The following is a 22,870-nucleotide window of genomic DNA, read 5'->3' as shown; positions in this document are numbered from 1 at the left end:
CTTTTTGGCACATTTATATACATCATACTTATTTTGTTATTTTGAACAGGCATCCCATTGGAAGATTTTCTGTCTACTTCTATTCCAAGGGAAGCTCTAAACTTTTATCCAATCCTATCACTTTCTTTTTACCTGACAATGATCACTGGGTCAAATAGAGCTGTTGGATCCTGATACTGGAGAGGTAGCCAAATGACAGGTAGGAGGACCCAAATATTTCTAGTGGCTCCCTAGAGCAGGGATCCTCAAACTATGGCCCTCCAGCTGTTGCGGAATTACTCATTCTATGAGGCATTGTAAAACTCTGACATTCACAGACATGACTAAGCATGATGGGAATTGTAGTTCCTGAACAACTGGAGGGCCATAGTTTGAAGACCCCTGCCCTAGAGAGACATTGCCTTTACTTGATTTTTTTGCTACAGCTTTTGGACTATAACATAGTCAACCAGCTTCTTTAAAACTAATTAAGGTAAAATGTCAAAATGACAGATTTTTTTAAATAAAAATACAGAAATTAGAACCCAGTTTTTATTTCATTACAATATTTCCATGTTTACTTTCAGGCTTAAAAAATTGTAGCACTTTTCACCTACAAGTGTGAAAATACGTAACACCTCTGAGAAGATTAACACATAACCACAAGCCAGGAAGTGTGATGCGTAGTCTGGCCCTTTACGGGAAGAACCTTATGTTTGCACTGTAGTCATTAGTGCTACTACACAACATACTGTGTACACAGTGTTCATGTAAGGAAGACATTATCAGCTGAGTCAATAGCAGGAATTAGAACTCTGCACAAAGCATACCAGGCAACATGATATATGGAAACTGAGGTAGCTATACTATATTTTCAGCATGTTCTATCACTGGACAGATATTCTTATAACCATTTCTACCCTGCAGTGTTGCCTCTCCTAAAAGCAAATCCTTAAAAAGTTATTTTGGATTAAGATTATTAACCCCTTCACGCCTAAGGGTAAAACTAATCTTAATGGCTAAGCACAATTTTGCAACTTTGACATGTGTTAGTAAAACCATATATATCACCACAACTACTTTGTGCATCCAGGTGGATTATAGTATAAGGTGGATGTGTGGAGCACTTAAATTGGGATGCTATAGTAAGTCCCTGTATTACAATAATACATGTCCAACCTAACCAGATAATGCATATAACCCCGATATACCGCTGCAACGGATAAAGATCATCTCTCCCCCGCACAAGCACACTCTTCAGGAATAGGAAAGGGATAAATACGGCACTCAGCCATCGGAGTCAAAGGATAAACCGCCAACTCTGAAAAAATCCCCACACACGCCTAGATCCTAGAAGAGATCGGCAACAAATAACATCCCAAAAGGGAAAGTGGTGAAGCAACGGCATTTAGCCGTCAGAGCCATTGGTCACTGCACCGACTCTGCCAAAGTCCCCATGTATCCCTAACTATCACAGATGGTGTTTATGTTGGAATAGCCATCCCGGCAAGCCTGCCATATAGTACCCCCACATATATTGCTTGAAAGCACAAAGTGACTACCTACCCAGAATATCCTGAACGTCCACAGGAACACATCACAGGAAAGGCTATAGTTGTGGAATACACCACCTGCATTATTACTAATACATTATACTTCTGTGATGATTTTCATTATGCACTGGCCTGTACCCTGTTGATTGTTTTGTGTTGTATGTCTTGTTTCTTGTTTATACTGGTTATATATTACACATGATTTGTATCTGTACGGTAATGTATTCACATATGGTTTTTCAAAATAAATTGCTATGATTCACTTTTACATTGTGTCCCTATTTTGTCCCGACCATCTAACCATCTTCAAATTCTAAACAAATAATCAGCCAAGCGCTCACTCCGAAGGGGAAGACTGGCGTGCTGCTCTCCTCAGGCAGGGAACTCCAAACGGATGCATAAAAGAAAGGAAAAGGAGGCGCAAACACCTAGTGCATTACCCGTGGTACTGTTTAAAATAATTTAATAAAATGCTGAATGCATACTCACAAACATGAAGAATAAAAATCGTATTGCAAATTCCCGTCACCCATGTGTTGGACCATGTCCTGGAAATTGCGACCGCTAACGCGTTTCGGGAGTCAAGCTCCCTTCCTCAGAGCTGGTCATGCCATAGCAGATTGAAGTTTATATAGAGAGTAGCTCAGTGTTCCTCTACCTCTTCCCCTCCCATGCCCCTCCCTCCCCCCCGGAAGGAGGGGGCGGGACCATCCAGTGTCAACAAAACTACTCTTAATGGGCCTGTGTCTCAGTCCTCATATCTCTATGGCCTCTAAAATTATTATGTTTCATGTTTCATGTTTCATATTACACTTCAAGTGGAGACTGTCTTCAAAACATATAGCCACAACCAGCACATGTCAAAACAAATGTAAAAACAAAGGGGACCCCAAGGCTGGGAATGTGGTCCAGGAACAACATCTGGACAATATGCAGACAAATGTTCCATGCTGTTATGCAAGTCTGTGCACACTCTAGACATGCCCCCTCCGATGGGACCTGAAGTGTATGTATGACTTACCAGAACTCCTTTGTGATTACTCGTGTCCGATTGTATTGAAAATGATGGCAGTGTCCGAATGTTGGCCGCTCGTGTCCTCACTTGCAGGACCCTCACAAGCCGGAATGTGGCTGATGTGGCTGGTTGAGTGCGCCATGGCTCCTCAGAAGCCATGACTTCCTCGAGGGATTGTGGCTTCCTGGTCCCGGAACGCACGCCATCTGCTCTGCGTTCCAGGACCTGTATTGCATCATCACCTGTAGAGCGGGGCGGAAGCTCTGTGTAAAGCCCGCCCCCGTCTGTATCCGTGGAAACGTGTATACAGGCTCGACTGGAGCCCTGGTTAAATGCACTGCCATCTAGCGGTCAAACTGAAAACTGCACTGCTCATATTACTTATTAAAACTTGGACAGCCCTGTCCAATAGAACAGTTGTGTCCCCCAAGACATCACTGTCTCAGGTGCCAAATTAAGGGCCACATCTGTTTGGGATTGGGTCCTTTGTTGGTCAGTGGCCCTATTTACCCACTGTATGTAAATAATGATACTTAAAAACGGCATGCAATATACTTGTATACTTGAAATTCTATTTAATTTAAGAGAATGTGTTTATAAGAGTATGGACATGAGACTGCTCATCTAAAATAGTTCTGTCGTACACTGGACAATCCCTCCTTTTTGGCCTCCTTGTTGGATCAACTGGAGTGCAGGATTCCAGCATCTCCAAGGGTGTGGGAACCTGATGCTACTCGCTACTGTGATCATCTCTTAAAACATACAATGTAATATACAATAGTAAAAATATATATGTATATATATATCTAAAATGGCCTGTATTTGGCCAAACTCCTAATAAAATGCATCCTTTAGACACATTAGATGATGAGTCTACTATACGCTTATTTCACACAACTGCTGACAATGTCATGTTCAACAGTTCATATACTAAAATGGTACAATGAAAAAATGGAAAAGATGGAAAAAATGAAAATGGAAGAAAGTGTGGTGCACCATATACGTCCAATATTTACATCCCTAGCCTCATAACCAATGGCCTATCTGGTAGGATGGGTGCTCCTACCTGTGAAGGTGACCCCAAAACTTCACCCTTCTATCTTTCTTTCTTCTTTGCCTGCAACCCGCCTCCCCCCCCTTTTTTTTTTTTTTTTTGTGGGGCAGAAAAAGTAGAACATATCAACCTAAGACACAGGAGCATCAAGAGAGACACACTCATAATAACACTAGTAACAACAATAACACTAATACACAGAAACAACAGAGTTCTAACAGGCACAACAAAAAGCAAACTGGCCGCCCATCCCCACACAAAAGGGATGGACAGAAATCTAGGGATAGAGGAGGTCAAACTGTTAACCCTTCTGGGAGTAGACCAAATGTGTCCCCTAAACCTAATAAGGTTAACAACTTATCAAAGCATACGGGTGTCATTAACCCTGAGAAATCTGGGGAGTCAGACCCTATATCAAGGGGAATGGGTGATGAGCCCAGGCTCTCTGGAGCCTCCAAATGGCCAAATTCGGAAACGACAGGTTTGCCGAGGGGGGTAAATCCATCGGGACTTGCACATAAGTCCATCCCTATGAGTTTAGAGTCTCTATCCACCACTCAGGTTGAGGAGTAAAGCACCCCCAGTAGGGACTCTTCAGGGTCACTTCCACCTAAGCCAGCCTCTCCTTTTTTAGTGGCAGGCCCCTCGTCGGGGCACATAAACAGGCGAAAACGGTCAGGCATACTAGAAGAGGAAGAAGAGGAGGAAAGAAACATCAAAAGAGGGAAGGTTCAGTTGGCCAATATGACACCATAAAAATATACAATCTGTCCGATAAGGCCTTCACGGAATCAGAACTCACCTTATTACGGAAGGGTTTTAATTTTGCTCCCCCTGCACTCCCCAATCTTTTTGAACTTTTTGTAGATTTGAAAAAGTTCACACGAAACCTAACATTGAAAAAATACTTTGCCAAAAAGGAGAGCAAAAATGAAACAACCAATGGTGGGGCTCTAGAGCCAGTGGATGAGGCAGACTCAGCACAGGAGGAAGCAGGTCTAAGTGCACTAGAAGATCTTTGGGAGGAAGGAATGTGCTATGATGACGAAGAAGGTATGATAGAATTTGAGAGATTATGCCAGGTCCACACAGGGCAGATTCAGCACACTCCATTTAAGCCTAAGTCGATTTTCCATCCCCATTGGGCCAAGGGCAACTATATTTCGACATTTTACGAGATGGTCTATTCGGATTTTAACAAACTATGTCAGAAAGCTAGGGGGGAATACTCCGCAACCATGCCACAAGGAGAACGTGAGGCTTTGAGGAATCTGAAGAATAACCCAGACTTAGTATTTAAACAGGCCGATAAAGGAGGTGGATTAGTAATACAGAACAAGGAACAATATATGGCAGAGGCCTATAGGTTGTTGAGTGATGCTGACACGTATGAGAGACTCCCTGGTGATCCAACAGCCATCTACATGGGGATCTATAAGGAAATCCTGGATCGGGCTCTAGAAGCTAAAATCCTTACGAAACAAGAAAGAGTCTTCCTTCTAAGACCCTTCCCTGTCATACCGCACTTCTACCATATCCCCAAAGTGCATAAAGACACTTCGAATCCTCCGGGCAGACCCATAATAGCGGGCATAGACAGCCTCACTTGTAATTTGGGGAATTACATTGACCATTTCCTACAGGGTATGGTCATGCAGTTGCCCTCTTACATACGTGACTCAGGCCATATGCTGGAGGTTTTGACCAATTATAAATGGCAGGAAAACTACAGATGGGTATCATTGGATGTATGCTCACTGTACACCTCCATCCAACACGAGTACGGGTTACAAGCAGTTCAGCACTTTATGTTTCAAGATCAGACGCTCCATCACACTCAAATACAATTTTTACTTGAGTGTATCGAGTTCACCTTGACGCACAATTTTTTCACGTTTGTGGGTGAATTTTACAGGCAGCTCAGGGGCACGGCGATGGGAGCCAGGTTCGCCCCTAGTTATGCCAATTTGTTCATGGGGCTATGGGAACACCATTACATTTGGAGGAACAACCCCTATGGGGCAAACCTGGTTCTCTTTTCCCGGTATATAGACGATATAATCGTCATCTGGGATGGATCAGAAGAGGAGCTACAGGCATTTGTGCAGTACTGCCAGAATAACCCGTATGGCATACAGTTCACATATGTGGTGGATAAGGAAAAGTTGGTCTTTTTGGACCTAGAACTCAAGGCAGAGCCAGATGGGTGTATTACTTCGAAAACCCACTTTAAGCCTACAGCAGGTAATTCGTACCTACATGCCCATAGTCACCATCACCCCAGGTGGATACGCAATGTTCCCCTGGGGCAATTCTGTAGGCTTAGACGTACATGCACCAAGCTCGAGGATTTTGAAGAACAGAGTTCAATTCTGATCAAAAAATTCCAACAAAAAGGATATGATAATCAAAGCATACACACAGCATATACCAAATATAAGCAAGAATACACCGATGATAGGAAATCTAAGAATTGTAGAACCAGTCGGGGATACAGGACAAGGGAGGACTACCAAGTATCTTTTTGCACTAAATACAACCAAAAAGCGTTTGCCATAAAAAATATTTTGGAAAAACACTGGGGCATCTTAGAAAAAGATCCTTTACTGTCGGGGGCCATTTCAACTAAACCAAAAGTCATCTACCGTAGACCGAAAGACCTAAGGAGTGTCTTAGCACCGAGCCGTGTCAAATCCACTAGGAAGGAACTAGCACCAATGTGGAAAACAATTTTCGACCAAAAGGGTTCTTTCAGGTGCAGAGTTTCCAACTGCGGACTTTGCCAATACATGTGGCACAGGAAAAAGGAGGTCGCAGGGTTAGACGGACGAGTACATCAAACCAGACAGTTCATCAACTGTTCCACAGAGTTTGTGGTTTATGGTCTCGTCTGTCCCTGCGGACTCCTCTATGTAGGCCGCACTTCACGCACGTTCAGAACACGATTTGGAGAACATAAGAGAAACATCCACAAAGGTTTTGACAAGCATTCCCTTTCTTGCCACTTTCGGGATGTGCATGACAAGAAATCGGTAGGTCTGAAAGCCTTTGGACTTGAGGCCATCACAGGTTATACAGATGTTGGCCTAAGATTTCAAAGATTGTGCAGTAGAGAAACGTATTGGATCCATCTTCTTGGCTCATTGGCCCCCAGGGGATTGAATGAGAGTTTGGATATAACAGCTGTTATACGCTGAATATAGGGTCAGCCAGCCCGAGGAGCCCTGTCAAGGAGAGTTATAGAGCCATGAGAGGTAGGGACCATCAGCAAACAAAAAAAAGGGGGGGAGGCGGGTTGCAGGCAAAGAAGAAAGAAAGATAGAAGGGTGAAGTTTTGGGGTCACCTTCACAGGTAGGAGCACCCATCCTACCAGATAGGCCATTGGTTATGAGGCTAGGGATGTAAATATTGGACGTATATGGTGCACCACACTTTCTTCCATTTTCATTTTTTCCATCTTTTCCATTTTTTCATTGTACCATTTTAGTATATGAACTGTTGAACATGACATTGTCAGCAGTTGTGTGAAATAAGCGTATAGTAGACTCATCATCTAATGTGTCTAAAGGATGCATTTTATTAGGAGTTTGGCCAAATACAGGCCATTTTAGATATATATATATACATATATATTTTTACTATTGTATATTACATTGTATGTTTTAAGAGATGATCACAGTAGCGAGTAGCATCAGGTTCCCACACCCTTGGAGATGCTGGAATCCTGCACTCCAGTTGATCCAACAAGGAGGCCAAAAAGGAGGGATTGTCCAGTGTACGACAGAACTATTTTAGATGAGCAGTCTCATGTCCATACTCTTATAAACACATTCTCTTAAATTAAATAGAATTTCAAGTATACAAGTATATTGCATGGCCGTTTTTAAGTATCATTATTTACATACAGTGGGTAAATAGGGCTACTGACCAACATAGGACCCAATCCCAAACAGATGTGGCCCTTAATTTGGCACCTGAGACAGTGATGTCTTGGGGGACACAACTGTTCTATTGGACAGGGCTGTCCAAGTTTTAATAAGTAATATGAGCAGTGCAGTTTTCAGTTTGACCGCTAGATGGCAGTGCATTTAACCAGGGCTCCAGTCGAGCCTGTATACACGTTTCCACGGATACAGACGGGGGCGGGCTTTACACAGAGCTTCCGCCCCGCTCTACAGGTGATGATGCAATACAGGTCCTGGAACGCAGAGCAGATGGCGTGCGTTCCGGGACCAGGAAGCCACGATCCCTCGAGGAAGTCATGGCTTCTGAGGAGCCATGGCGCACTCAACCAGCCACATCAGCTACATTCCGGCTTGTGAGGGCCCTGCAAGTGAGGACACGAGCGGCCAACAGTCGGACACTGCCATCATTTTCAATACAATCGGACACGAGTAATCACAAAGGAGTTCTGGTAAGTCATACATACACTTCAGGTCCCATCGGAGGGGGCATGTCTAGAGTGTGCACAGACTTGCTTAACAGCATGGAACATTTGTCTGCATATTGTCCAGATGTTGTTCCTGGACCACATTCCCAGCCTTGGGGTCCCCTTTGTTTTTACATTTGTTTTGACATGTGCTGGTTGTGGCTATATGTTTTGAAGACAGTCTCCACTTGAAGTGTAATATGAAACATGAAACATGAAACATAATAATTTTAGAGGCCATAGAGATATGAGGACTGAGACACAGGCCCATTAAGAGTAGTTTTGTTGACACTGGATGGTCCCGCCCCCTCCTTCCGGGGGGGAGGGAGGGGCATGGGAGGGGAAGAGGTAGAGGAACACTGAGCTACTCTCTATATAAACTTCAATCTGCTATGGCATGACCAGCTCTGAGGAAGGGAGCTTGACTCCCGAAACGCGTTAGCGGTCGCAATTTCCAGGACATGGTCCAACACATGGGTGACGGGAATTTGCAATACGATTTTTATTCTTCATGTTTGTGAGTATGCATTCAGCATTTTATTAAATTATTTTAAACACTAGGTGTTTGCGCCTCCTTTTCCTTTCTTTTATGCATCTTCAAATTCTGACCACTGGGCAGAATACCTTTTTATATCCAGGTGGATTATACCTTGTTTTTTTAAGGACAAATTGGGCTTTCATTTGGTAGTAAATGGTTATGGATACCTCTAGATTTTTTTTTATTATCAAAGGAAAACTGGCCCAAAATAGTACAAAACATTTTTTTTTTTACATTTATCTGTATATTTATCATTACTATCATAATCTACCACCAAATACAACCCAAAATAAATTCTTCTGCTCCTGATGATCGCAGCGATACCACATATGTGTACGTCATTTGTTGTTTGTACCCGTAGTACAACCCAGAAGCAATAGTGCACATTTTGCTTCTTCTTTTTTTGTGTTCTACCTAAAACACACTGACACTAACTGACATTGATGTTAATTTAAAAATGTAAAAATCTTGCACAAAATATAATGACTCTGACCTTGACCCAAGCACTAACCTAGTTCAGACCTTGATCTAGGTATTTTTCCTTTATTTTTTTTATTTTTTTTTTTTTATTTTTTTCATGCACTTTTTTTTCCCTCTCTGCAAGGAAAGAGAAAGATACATTGTATCTTTCCTCTCCATTCACAGAGAGAGAAACACAGGGGCAGGCATCACAGTGACTGATTGCTGTGGTGGCAGAGGCTATCACAGCGATCAGGTGACCCGGAATCAGAAGTTCCAGGTCTCAATCATAATTAAGGGGCCCGGAAATTCAGGGAGACTCCAGCTGTGGGAGTGCGCTGTTCGGCACTCTCCTAGCACAAAGAGAGGTACGCATATATGCAGCCCCATGGTAAAAAGCACAGTGTAGTGGGGCCATATATAATATATTATGTCAGCAGTAATGGGTTAATTCAGGTATATTGTCATAATTGAAAATGAATATGATGCACCTCTTTATAATTTAGGTTGTAGCCGAAGTCAAACCAAATATTATTTTTAGCTTTGGATAGAGTGATGAAGTATTAGAAGAACTGTCCTGTTTTATTGATGTCTGTGTCTCTATTGGGGAGATTTTACCCCACTTCATATCAACTTGACGGGTGTCACATGGAACAAGATGTAAGGGAAATCTCCCCAGTGGGAAAGCAGAAAGCTATAATAACACTTTTTGGAAGGATGAGGAAGAACATTTTTAATTTGTTTTATCGCTGTCTATGTCCCCTCTGGGTAGATTACCCCTTATTTCCTTTTAAGGTGATAGGTTCCAGACAGAAGCAGCACATAGTGAGAAGTGGGAGGAAATCACTCCAGCAGTGACATGGGACAGCAATAAAAAAACAAATAATCTTAGATATGGCAATCACACCCCTTTGAAGTGACAAAAAGGAGTACAAACAATTTCATATAGCTGCAGAAGAAAGAAAACCCTCCTAAAACAAGGTGTGGTGCAGCAATTATCAAATGTTTATTTATACAATTACAAAAAACTTGAGTTTGCAATAAAAGTGCATGCAGCAGGTGCATGAGGCTCTGAAGTTTAGGTACAGGTGGAAGGTAGAGGTGTACCGTCCAGCCCTGCCTCCGGCAGCCTGTCAAACTCTATTAGAGGCCGACAGTTGCAGCAGCTAGATGGGGCTCGACAGTGCAGACTACTTTTCACACCTCACTACATGCAATCAGTGCCATTAATAGCTCATATGCCACAAATAGCGAACAATAAAAATGTAGATAGAGAAATACTTTTGCTGGCTTAAAGTGGAACTAAACCAATCGATTTAACAGTTTAAAAAAAACAATTACATTCCCCGCATGTGCTGTGAATGTACCTGTCACATTGGTTGTGCTCTCATCCAAACTGTCAAACCATCAAATGGCTGGTGTCATAACTAATCACATGTACAGCACCATGGCAATTGAAGGTCCAAGGCCAAGATGGCAGGTTTCTTGGCAGAAAACGATAGGAGAGTTTAGTTCCACTTTACGTCATCCCACCCTGTTCTCCATGCTGATAGACACCATTCCAAAATACAAAAGCATATGTATGTCCTTATACTCTCTAAGCGTCTTCAGAAGCTGCTATGCCTGCCAGATTATAATAGGAATCTAGCAGTAAAGGTTTGGTACTTATGTTGGGTTTCCATGTGTATTATAAAATTATTAGCAGTATTAAGTGCATTTTACTGGCTGGCAAATGTGATTGCTTAGAATTTGTCAGTTTTTTTCATCCATCTCTACTTATGTGTGCCATCCAGATATGTGTACTGCTTTCCAATATATGCATTGACTATTATTCAGTCAATCACATGATCCATTTGTTATAGTCAGTAATTTGATAGAGCAGTAAATCTGTCTGTCTTTCTTCACTCCTAATCGCTCTGCATGGGTGTGAACACACACGCGATGCAATTCTGGCAAGCGCACTGCATTTTGCAATCTGTTTCGGGGTATTGTTCACTGTTGACATCGTGCCGATTTGGAATGCGATTTGTCATGTCAAATCAGAGCCTATTGTTGGCACCGGTTCACACTGAGGGCAGGTTTGAAATCATTTAGCTGAACGCACACTATTTCAAACTCGCATGTCAGTGCGACTTCAGGTGCGATTTGACAGACAACTGTACGGATTCATGCACAGATGTCTATTGAAATTGCCCTGAAGTCGCCAAAAGTAGTGCAGAAACTACTTTTGGGAATCAGTGCTGCGCCGCAAAGTCAGGGTTGCACCAATTCGAACAGTGACATTGCCGGCAATAGGCTCTGATTTGGTATGCGATTTGACATGTCAAATCGCATGTCAAATCTGTCTGATGTCAGCAGGGGCTTAATGTTCCATGAACGACCCCCCGAAACAGATGGCAAAATGCAGTGCAATTTTGATGCGGAGAAAAAAAGAGTCTACATTTGCACTAAAATGTTGTAGGACCCTTTTATCCCTGCACCTAATGCTTATTGCATGGCAAGCATTGCATTGTGGGAATTTTGTTTCATTGTACTCCACACTCAATATTCAGATATAGGAGGACCCGCATTTATTAAATGCTGCTAAGGAACTTGAGCGCCTAAATAAGTCCCATCCTGACCCAGGTAGAGCCTCTACACTTTCTAAGCTCCGTCTAGAGCTCCGTTCCCTCTTACAAGACAACCATGACTTTATGATCCGCCAACTTAGAATGCAGTACTACTCTTCACATAACAAAGCAGGGAAGTTTTAGCTTGAAGTCTCGCAGAATTAAAGCCAAGATCCCCTATCTTTACCATCCCTCTTCAAAACTAAAACTAATCAATCCCCAGCAAGTAGCAGATGCGTTCGCGGATTACTACGGGTCGCTTTATAATCTAAAAAAATAATCCCTCAACCCCCCAGCCCTCAATAGACGCAGTTTCATGCTTTCTGGATAAACTAAATCTCCCATCTTTGTCCTCTTCTGAACTAACCAAACTGAACCGACCCTTCTCTATTCCAGAGAGAAGCCCCTATCTAGCAACACTGTTTAATGCTGCCATGCACAAGTTGACCTTTCCCTTGGAGATGTTGGGAGCACACATCCTCACACTTCCTAAGCTAGGAAAGAACCCTGACTGCCCAGCCAACTTCCGACCTATATCTCTGCTCAACACAGACATTAAGCTATACGCCAAAATCTTAGCACATAGACTGAAAGCAGTACTACCACACTTGATAAAACCAGACCAAATGGGCTTTGTCCAGAGTAGGAAAACCTCAGAGGCCACCAAACGAGTACTCAATGTTGTTCATTATGCAGAACACTCCTAAACGCCTTCTCTGCTACTTTCTATTGATGCAGAGAAGGCGTTTGTGACGGTATTCACCGTCACTGGAGGTGAGGAGCAGATAATTAATGGTCTGAATTGCTTCAGATGGGACAGTAATACACTACAGTCTTCACGTTTATATCCCATGGATGGTGGACAGTCGGCCCAGATCCCCAACAGCCTGAGAAAGTGAGCCCCACCACCATGTTTTCTCTCCAGTGGCTGAAAGGACTCCTGGGAGAAGGACCAGTCCAAGCTTATCCACAGTGGCAGGTATCTTCTACAAGAGAGGCAGAGGTTGGCTGGGTGAGTAATGCTGTTTTCTGGACAATTTGTTTGGGGTACTGGGTGGGTGCAGACATTGGGAGGGCCCGTGGAACACAGCCTACCTTAGAGAGGTTGGAAAGTTCCTCTCTCAGCCTACTAGGCTCCTCTTATGTCTAAGTCACCCTGTGTCTATTAGGGACACAGGGTGCCTAAGAAGCCCAGTCTGGCCTGCCCAAACCAGACTTCCACAGACTGACTTCCACAGACCGACAGCTATGAGAGCTCCATGCGACTTGCCAAGACAAACCTACGAACTATGTGGAACTTTGTCAAGGAAGCTGCCATGATGGATTGACTCTTTGGGACTTGTTACCCGACTAACTCATATGCATGTAGAAAGAAGGTGGCACTTCCAGTCTCAGGAAAGTAGAAACTTGAGTTTTATTTCTTCAAATCAAAAAGTCCAACATGGACATGTGCAAGACAAACAGGATAGCAGCAAACGTGTTTCACACCATGTGCTAATTCATTGCTGATTGCAAGCAGACATGTGTCCTCATTTATGAGCCAGGCAGCACTATCTTGTCCAATCAAACAAGTGGTTTCCGAAACATAGACACATGGCTCAAATAGATGAAGACTGATTGGTCTGGCTGCATAAAAGAGGACATACACATTCAATCCGATTGTTCAAAAATGTGCAAAAAAACTTTTTTACTCCAAGAAAACAATAAATCCATGAACAACATATAGATTGAATGTGTATGCAAAGAAGGAGGGGGGGTGGAGAGATGGTAGAGAGGGGAGGGGGGAAGGAAGGGGAAAGGAGAGGAGGGGGAGGGAGGAGGAGGGGGAGGGGGAGGGAGGGGGAGGGGGGGTGAAATGGTATTATCCTTTACTCAAAATAGTGGGAAGCATCCCATTCATAATTCATTCCACTTGGAATGCGAGTACCTAGATGGAATATCCAGTATACCTCTCTTTTACATAAACTCCTAAACAGATCCCCACCTCTAAAGGGGATTTTGACTTTTGCTATCACCTGGACATGTAAGGAGCTAAAATCTCCATTGTGTAGGTTATTGATATGTCTCGCTATATTGGTGGATTTTTTTGTCCTGATGGCACTTAAATGCTCCCGGAATCTCTCCCGCAAACGGCGAGTGGTGCGTCCAATATACTGCATACCACATATCCCACAAGTAATGATGTTAATCACATTGCTAGTATTGCAATTAAAAAATTGTTTAAATTGGATACTTTTGCCGTTTGAAGAAGAGACAACCGTTTGGCCCCCAAGTATGTGGGGACAACTAGAACAGTTATTACCACCACATTTGTGGTTGCCCTTAAAATATAGCCATGTGGTCTGGGGTTTACCTCCTTGACAAAAAAGACTTGGTGAGAGGGATGTACCTAAAGAGCGTGCTCGTCTAGGAATGACATTGATCCCATTCTCTAATATTTTCATTTGTATTTCATCCTCAAATAAAATTGGCAAGTACTTATTGATTATATTTCTCACTTGCTGGAAATCTTGGCTAAAGGTAGTAACCAATGCTGGCTTATCCATCTGTTTGTTTCTACATTTCTGATGTTCAGAAAGGAGCTGGCACCTGTCTTTGCTTTCTGCAATCTTTTTTGCCCGTTTGAGCATCCAAACAGGATACCTTCTTTGTCTGAAACACAAAAACAACTAATTTGACTCCCGTTCGAAGTCAATGTCTTCGCTGCATATGCGGCGCAATCGGATAAATTGGCCGATTGGTATGCCTCTAATAGTATGGATTGGATGGTTAGATTGGGCCAAAAGAAGAGTGTTCCCAGACAGAGGCTTTCTATATAGATTAGTGATGACCCGGCCATTAGAGGAGGTGAGAAGAACATCAAGAAAGCATATTTGATGATCATTACTGCAACCAGTAAAAGTCAAATTTTTTTCATTGAGGTTCAAATAATTCAAAAAAGAATCCAAACTGCCCATTTTGCTGTCGCAAATAAACAGCAAATCGTCTATATAGCGAAAAAATAAATGTATGTATTGCCTAAATGGATTTCTATCTCCAAAGATGTGGGACCACTCCCACCAACCCATGAAGAGGTTGGCGAGTGAGGGCGAAAACTTCGCCCCCATCACAGCCCCACACCTCTGGAGATAGAAAGAGCCATCAAACAAAAAGTAATTATGCGACAACAAAAACTCCAAGACTTCCAAAATATAGGCACTGTGGGTAGGAGGCAAAGCTGAAAAATGCTCCAAATAAAAGGACACCGCAGATATGGCCAGATGATGTGGAATACATGAGTACAAACTGGCCACATCCCAAGTGACCCATACATATTCCTGCTTCCACACCACCTCCTGCATGATGGACAATAAGTGTTTCATGTCTTTTAAAAAACTGGGTAAAGACTTGACTAATGGCTGTAACTGGCTATCCAGCCATTGTCCCAACTTTTCATTTAAGGACCCTACACCTTCCATAATGGGTCTACCATATAAGGGATCTAATCCTTTATGCACCTTTGGTAGGTAGTGGAAAATGGGTATGATGGGATGTGTAGGTATCAATGTTTCTGCCTCCTTAACACTAAATATGCCTAAATAAATGCCCTTCTAGATTAAATTACTCAGAGCACCCTTGAACAGCAATGTAGGATCATTATATAGAATTTTATAGGTATTATTATCTGAGAGTTGCCTCAAGGCCTCTTCCCGGTACATGGTGGCGTCCATAACGACTACTGCCCCTCCTTTGTCGTAATTTTTTATGACTATAGAATCATCTTTTTGTAAGCTATGGAGGGCAGACCTTTCTTCCCGTGTTAGGTTGTCTATATGTGCGCCACCTGCACCGGGATTGAGGTGATTGCTCAACTGTGTCAGATCCCTTTCTATGCATTTTTGAAATCTGTCCATACTGTCTGTGTGTGCATTGACTGGATAAAAATTTGATTTATTTTTCATCTCCACTTTAATAATATCTTCATTAATTATATTGCCAATGCGTCCAGTCTCATTGCTCTCCAAGGCCAGCTCTGTTAAATCCATGAGAGAACATGTTTCTTGGAAAGAAAAGCAATCTGGTTGTTCTTCATATGTCAATTCCGAAACAGAAGAATCCTCAGAATCATTATTCTCTTTAAAAAGTGTCTTTTTATGGTAATGTTTCTAATAAATTTATTGATGTCAAGTAGTGTCCCAAAAAGGTAAAAATGCTGAGAAGGACAGAATCCTAAACCCTTGGATAAAAGGGATGTCTCTCCTGGGGTTAAAGTGCGATGTGAAACATTGATTACATTTCTTACGATTTGCGTATCTGGGGTCTCAGGGAATAGGCTCCTCCCCCTCCACTTCCCAGATCTTCTCTTCTGACCTCCTCTCCTTGTTTTTTTCCACCCCTTCTGCGTCCCCATTTGGGCCTCTGTTTCCCGTTTTTTGGATGGGCTGGGGTACTGGTGTTAGAAACGGTTTGTCGATCCGGCTGTTCCACAGAGTTATCAGATATTGTGATTGCCATAGTGTCATCGAAATACTCATTATCTGTATCTGAAAAACTAACTAGTTTTTTGGTGTTGGTACAATGGTATTTATTCCACGACTTATAGCTTTTCCAGGTGTAAACATTATCCGTGTCATAATCACACTTGTCCCTCAGGCACAGACCAGTTGGAGGTCTGGTACCTGGTTAGTCTACCTTTGGGGGGGAAGATATGTGACCGTATTCACAGTCACTGGAGGTGAGGAGCAGATACTTAATGGTTTGAATTGCTTCAGATGGGACAGTAATATTTGTCAACCATATCTTCATATAGAAATATGAAGATTTAATACCATCTTTTACAGTGTATTCCATGTGCTTGTCTGTGAGAGAGACACACAGACTGTCATTGGCAGACTTCCCTATTGTTTGTGTATTGGAAGGGAATGTGTATTGTGCCTGTCTCATTGTTAAATGTTAATGACCTCACATTGTTCTGTCTGCCTTAAGATAAGCTTGCTATGGGATGTATATGTGTATGTGGATTGGCTGCTAAGGGGGAGGGGGGATTGTCCCACATTGTATATCTTTGTGTACACTGTATGGGAGTGTAAAACTCTGTTTCCATTGGATTGTGAATGTCAGGGCCTGTTTTCAACAAGGTCCACCCGGGTTGTAACCTTGTGGGGGAAAACTGTATAAAAGTATGTTTCTTGTTCAATAAAGTTGAGTTATACTTCACCCTCCATTTAGAGTCCTGTCTCTCATTGGGGGAATATGCTACAAGGGATTGCTATATCCTTCATACTCCCTTGGATAATCACTAAGCTCTTGTAAGAGATTGTGTAAGAGCTTGTTCTTGTTCCTGCTTCACTCACTGGGGAAAGAGAGGGTCACCCACCGGAACCTGGAGCCTTGTTGTAGGTCCAGGGTTGGTAGGAGACGTTGAGACCACAACCAAGCTGTGGCAGTTCGTGGGGTCTGACGTGGTTATGGTGTCTGGTGGAGTGCTTTGAGCCCTCAGGAAGCACTAGGAGCATCTGTCAACGGAGGTACCAGGTCGGGGTGCTGGTTGATCTTTCACAGCGTTTTGATCTAGTCCATTTGGGGTATATGTCTTGTGTATTAAATAAATTTGGATTTCAGGGATCGATTCTATCTGCTATACCGGCGTTATACTTGTCTCCCTCAGCCCAGGTGTACACAGCAAGCTTACTCTCTAAACCCTTCTCTATAACTAATGGCACAAGGCAGGGGTGCCCACTTTCCCTGACTATGTTCAACCTGATGATAGGACTGCTACCTGAAAGGATTCATTCTTATCCTTTAGTATCCAGGTTCCTATTCAGAGACAAATCCCACGTCATCAACTTGTTCGCAGATGACATTATCTTAATGCTGACAAACCCCCAAACATAACTTCCATATGTACATACTCACAGAATTTACCAATCTTTCATATTATAAGGATAACCACTCCAAGTCTTTAAACCTAGGCCTAAACATCCCCAAACCAATTACCTCCAAATTAAAAAGAGACTTGCCGTACACATGGGCCAAAACTGGAATATCCTATCTAGGAATCATAATCACCCCCACCTCTGCTTCCTTAGCTGAGGCAAATTATAAACCGTTAATAACTAAAATAGAAGCAGAACTGAAGAGGGTAGCACAAACAGAACTAATGTGGGTAGGGAGATTGGCTGCTTACAAAAAGCAGATACCACTCCAAAACCTATATCTATTCAGATCCCTCCATTTACCACTAACACAGCCATACACGAAAACCCTTACATCATTAATAAAGCACAGAACTGTGGGTGGTATGAGAATGGTTGACCAAGTCAAAAAAGACATTAGCAAGAGCTTCAATCTCTGTTCCCTACTTTGTTGACCTATGGAAACCACTAGACCTATCACAATTCCCACTAACCATTAAGGCCTTCCTCCAAGCCTGGAACACTATTGCAAACTCCTCTCAACAAAAAACATACCATGCTGACGTTAACCACTTTAGCCCCGCTCACTGTGCCTCTACTGCGGCACAGTGGCTCGTTCCCGTCCAGTGACGTAGACCTACGTCGCTGGACTCCTCCCCTTGTGGGCAGCGCTCACGCGCCGCCGGAGGCTCGTTCACGCTGTATTCAGTCACAGTGGGAGTCGGGCCAGGGGAGGAGCAGCGGCGATCGCCGCTGCTCTTCCCCGATCATCGGGGGAATCGAGTTTGGAGATCCGCCCGCTTGTGTAAACAAAGCGGGCGGATCTCCTAAGTGACAGACAGTGACAGATTGCAGGGTTCAGCATAGCTAAACATGCGATCTGTCCCTGTGTCATTCAGTCACCTCCCCCCACACACGTTAGTAAGCACCAGGCATACATTAACCCCTCCCTCTCCAATAAAATTAACCCCTTCCCTGCCAGTGTCATTTTTACAGTAACAGTGCATATTTATAGCACTGATTACTGTAGTAATGTCACTGGTACCCCCAAAAGTGTCAAAAATGTCAGTCAAGGGTCCGATCTGTCTGCCGCAATGTCGCTGTCCCGCAAAAAAAATCTCAGATCGCCGCCATTACTCGTTAAAAAAAAACCCACCAAAAATGACAGAAATCTTTCCCTTAGTTAGTAAACGCAATAACTTTTGCGCAAACCAATCAAAATACGATTATTGTGTTTTTTTACCAAACATAGGTAGCAGAAAACAAATTGGCCAAAAATTTTATAAATTTTTGATTTTTACATTTTTTTGGGGGGGAATTTCATATAAAAAAATGTGAAAAATATTGTTATTTTTTCAAAATTTACGCTCTTTTTTTGTTTATAGCGCAAAAAGTAAAAATTGCACAGGTGATCAAATACCACCAAAAGAAAGCTCTATTTGTGGGGAAAAAAGGACGTAAATTTCGTTTGGGTACAGCGTTCCACTACCGCGCAATTGTCAGTTAAAGTCACACAGTGCCGAATCACAAAAAGTGGCCTGGACGTAAGACAGCAAAATCCTCCGGTGGTAAAGTGGTTAAAATACCAATCAACACACTAGAGCATATTATCCTAGACATCTCTCTAAAGAGCTGGAACAAGCATGGTCTTCATTGGGTGGAAGACCTCCTATCCAGGGGCATACCTAAACCACCAGAAATGCTGCCAGCTGAATATGGGCTCCCATGCAATACTCTATTCCGAGTCTATAATTTTCTGCGGGCATTTCCACCACCTAATGTCTGTTTACACCTGAAAATCTGGCAATACTACACAACCCCCAAACATCGATGAAAGGAACATCGCTCATATATAGCTTTTTACAAGATAAACAGAAATTTATCAAAACTAAGCATATGCTCCAATGGAGCACCTTCAGGCCTCCTTCTCTGACTCCCAGTGGACTCAGGCTATCCATTTTTCTCACTCTTCCACACATAGTGTGAATCATTGGGAATTATCACTAAAAATTTCACTTAGATGGTATCTAACCCCTTACAGACTAGCTAAAATGTATACCACAACCTCTTCAATTATGATGGCGTGGCTGTGGCGCATCGGGCACCCTATTGCATATTCTATGGTCATGCAATAGCATTTGCAGCTTCTGGCAGAAAACATTCCAAATAATCTTAGAAATAACTGGCGTTCTAACTCCTACTGACCCAGCTCTAGCCCTACCTAATCTGGGCATTGAGAAATTTCCAGTCCCATATCGCAGCATTGCAGCAAACATCTTGCTGTCTGCTAGATTGATTATTACCAGGCATTGGAAACAGAACTTGGCCCCCAATCCATCCGAAGTTGTCAATGTTACTTACACTTACTTTTTCTTTTTGAAAAGTCTATAGCCCTACAACAACAATCTTTCCGAGCATTTGACCTTGTGTGGAAACCATGGAGCTCCTGGTATCCTTCTTAAGACCCAGGACCTTCTATTTACTGGTATCAAAGACATCTAATATATGTCATACATTTAGTCAATTATCTTTCCCGCTTCCTGTGGATTTAGTTTCTCAGTACCATTGTACGACACAAGTAAATGTGTGTTTGTTCTACTTAAATGTATTGATATTTCAACAAGTTAGACCTTATGGATCCTTATTACTGCATCCACTACTACTGCCTTTTCTTCTATTTGTATCCTTTAAAACCTAAAAAAAAATGTATTGAAATAAAAAAAAAAAAAAAACGGTTGTATAAAGCAATCATTATTTGTTAGATTTAACTGAAATATCAAAAAGATTAGTTCTTGAATTAGTGAACCAATTGTTTTGATGTTTTAGGTTAAATCTAACAAATATTATGAAATGTATGATAAGCATATGGTTGGAGGCTACTGACAATCAGTACAATAAATTCTGCTTTCGCTAAAGTCATTTTAAATATCAAAACAAACGACTGATTGAGTATCAATATGCTGAAGGTGCTGCCATCTTGTTCTTCATGCTGTGTACATATGCACCTATTTCCAGGTACATCTGGGATTTCACATACACAGCCGTGACTTACTTCCACGTAGATCGAGCATGTCAGTAATTTATTTTTTCTTACTGATGGCAGGTGTAAAGTGTCTCACTTCCTGAGCACCATGTATATTTATAGGACAGACTTACGTTCACAAGGTATTTACTTCCCGCTCATGTTCTTGGCACTACTTACACTTCACAACCTTCACATTGTATAAAGAGGCAGCTTTAAACAATACACTCAGTACTAGCCCTCCTATTTACACATGTACTTGTTAAAGAAAACAATACATTATGTACTAATTCTTCTATACACAAACACTTTTAGAAGAAAGCTCAAAGAAGGAAATGACTAAAAGAGATCAAGGACATATTACACTTACAAAGGCATGTTCCTTCTACATTTACAACCTGTTATGCTAAATGAAAAATAAACAAGCTGACTGCTAAGTGGAGGAGGAATGCTTTATATACAGAAATATACAGAATACATATATATATATATTAAAAAAATATATAATCCAAAAGAGAGAGCAGCACTCACGGGTCTTGAAAGGTGGACGCACAATAAGGCTCCTTTCACACACTAAGTCCGTCAAACGGACTCCGCTTTTCTCAGCGGGGGATCGATCTGCTGATCCCCGCTGAGCAGGAGAATGACAGCTGTTCTCCGCACTGTGTGCGGAGACACAGCTGTCACAGCCCCATAGATCTCTATGGGGGAATCGGATGGGAACGGACCGTCGGTCCGTTCTCATCCGATCCCATCCGATCCAATCCGCTGGACAGATGGAAAATAGGGTTTCCATCCGTCCAGATTTGACGGATCGGATTGGATCGAGTGTCAGCGGACATGTCTCCGCTGACATCCGAAGCCCCATAGAGATGCATGGGGGGACCGTTCAGATCCGCCAAATAAACGGACAGGCGGATCTGAACGGTCCGCCTGCGTGAAAGGGGCCTAAAGGTTTTGTTTTGGCGAGACACAAGCTCATCTTCCTCAGTATTCCTCTTTTGGATTATATGTACTACAGTCTTTGCTGTGCAGCCAGGCCCATTTTTTGTCTCTGATATGTGTGCAGTGACAATCATTGGATATTATAAATATACTGTATATATATATATATATATATATATATATATATATATATATATATATATATATATATAATTAAAATTCTTTAGGCAATACATTTATATGCAATTTTTTTCAAAGACAATGCATCAAGGGTGAATTTACTAAACAAGTACATTTTTCACTTTAATATATTTGCTTCAAGCATCCAAACATATAAAAAAAAAAAATGCTAATTTTTAATCTCCTCTGCATGTACTTGGGTGTTCAAAGTGAAAAGTGAATTATGTACTTTTTAATGAATTATCCCCTGTGGCAACTACAGTAACCTAACAATTAACAAAAACATTTTTGCTGTTTTACCATGCAATTATTAGTCACCAGCTAATATTATACTCTTGACAGTATAGCAAAACTCCAGTTTATTTTTTGGTTAAATTAACCTGTATTTTGCCCTTCCTAGGCAAAGTAACAGGATTAGTTTATAGGAGAAACTTTTAAAAGGTGTAATTTTCCTTCCCAGAGTCCCCTTGTTGTCCCAAATCAAGGCTGGATTTCATCACTGAAGCCTATAGATATCTCCTCTGCTAGGATCACCTCTTTAATGCGGGACAGTTCCTTGTTTTTATGGTCCTGACCTGGCATAGAATAATATGATAAACTATAAATAACCTTATATGAGATGACAGTTCCTACTGATGATGGAAATAAATATGTAGCCAATAATTATAAAGGGAAAAGTGGACTAACTGTACCAAATGGTAAACAAGGCCTTGACTTAATGAACCACCCACAGAGATATTCTTCTATAGCAGGGGTCTTCAAACGATGGCCCTCCAGTTGTTCAGGAACTACAATTCCCATCATGCCTGGTCATGTCTGTGAATGTCAGAGTTTTACAAAGCCTCATGGGATGTGTAGTTCCGCAACAGCTGGAGGGCCGTAGTTTGAGGATCCCTGTTCTATAGGTTTAATCAAGGCAAAGCATACATAGGGGCTACTCCTGTTACCTCCCACCAAACAACATGATGGCAGTTAGTCCTGGCTTTTAACTACTCAGGTCTTAAGTATTGATGTGAGAGGAGCCAGGGAAGCACCATGTGCGCCCCTACACCTAGAACTTCCAGATATTTTTCAGGTGGTCTGGTGATATAACAGTTGACAGGGAAGTGTTGGATACATAGGATCAGTCTGTTTAAAATTCCTCCTAAAAGGTGATCCTGTCATTTTGCCCAGTATGGGGGAAAGAACATGT

The 22,870-nt window shown here is 42.1% G+C and overlaps 1 protein-coding gene across 1 annotated transcript in view; it reads right to left on the bottom strand.

Moving 5' to 3' along the window:
• Positions 1-22,870, bottom strand: part of ADGRV1 (adhesion G protein-coupled receptor V1) — a 654,157-nt gene that overhangs the window by 352,479 nt on the left and 278,808 nt on the right. The gene's annotated exons all lie outside the window — the stretch shown is intronic.

The sequence above is a fragment of the Pelophylax lessonae genome, assembly GCF_965119305.1.
Source record: "Pelophylax lessonae genome assembly, chromosome: 1".
In the NCBI taxonomy this organism is placed as follows: domain Eukaryota; kingdom Metazoa; phylum Chordata; class Amphibia; order Anura; family Ranidae; genus Pelophylax; species Pelophylax lessonae.
The sequence above is the reverse complement of the archived record's forward strand: the minus strand, read 5'-3'. Positions and strand labels throughout refer to the sequence as shown.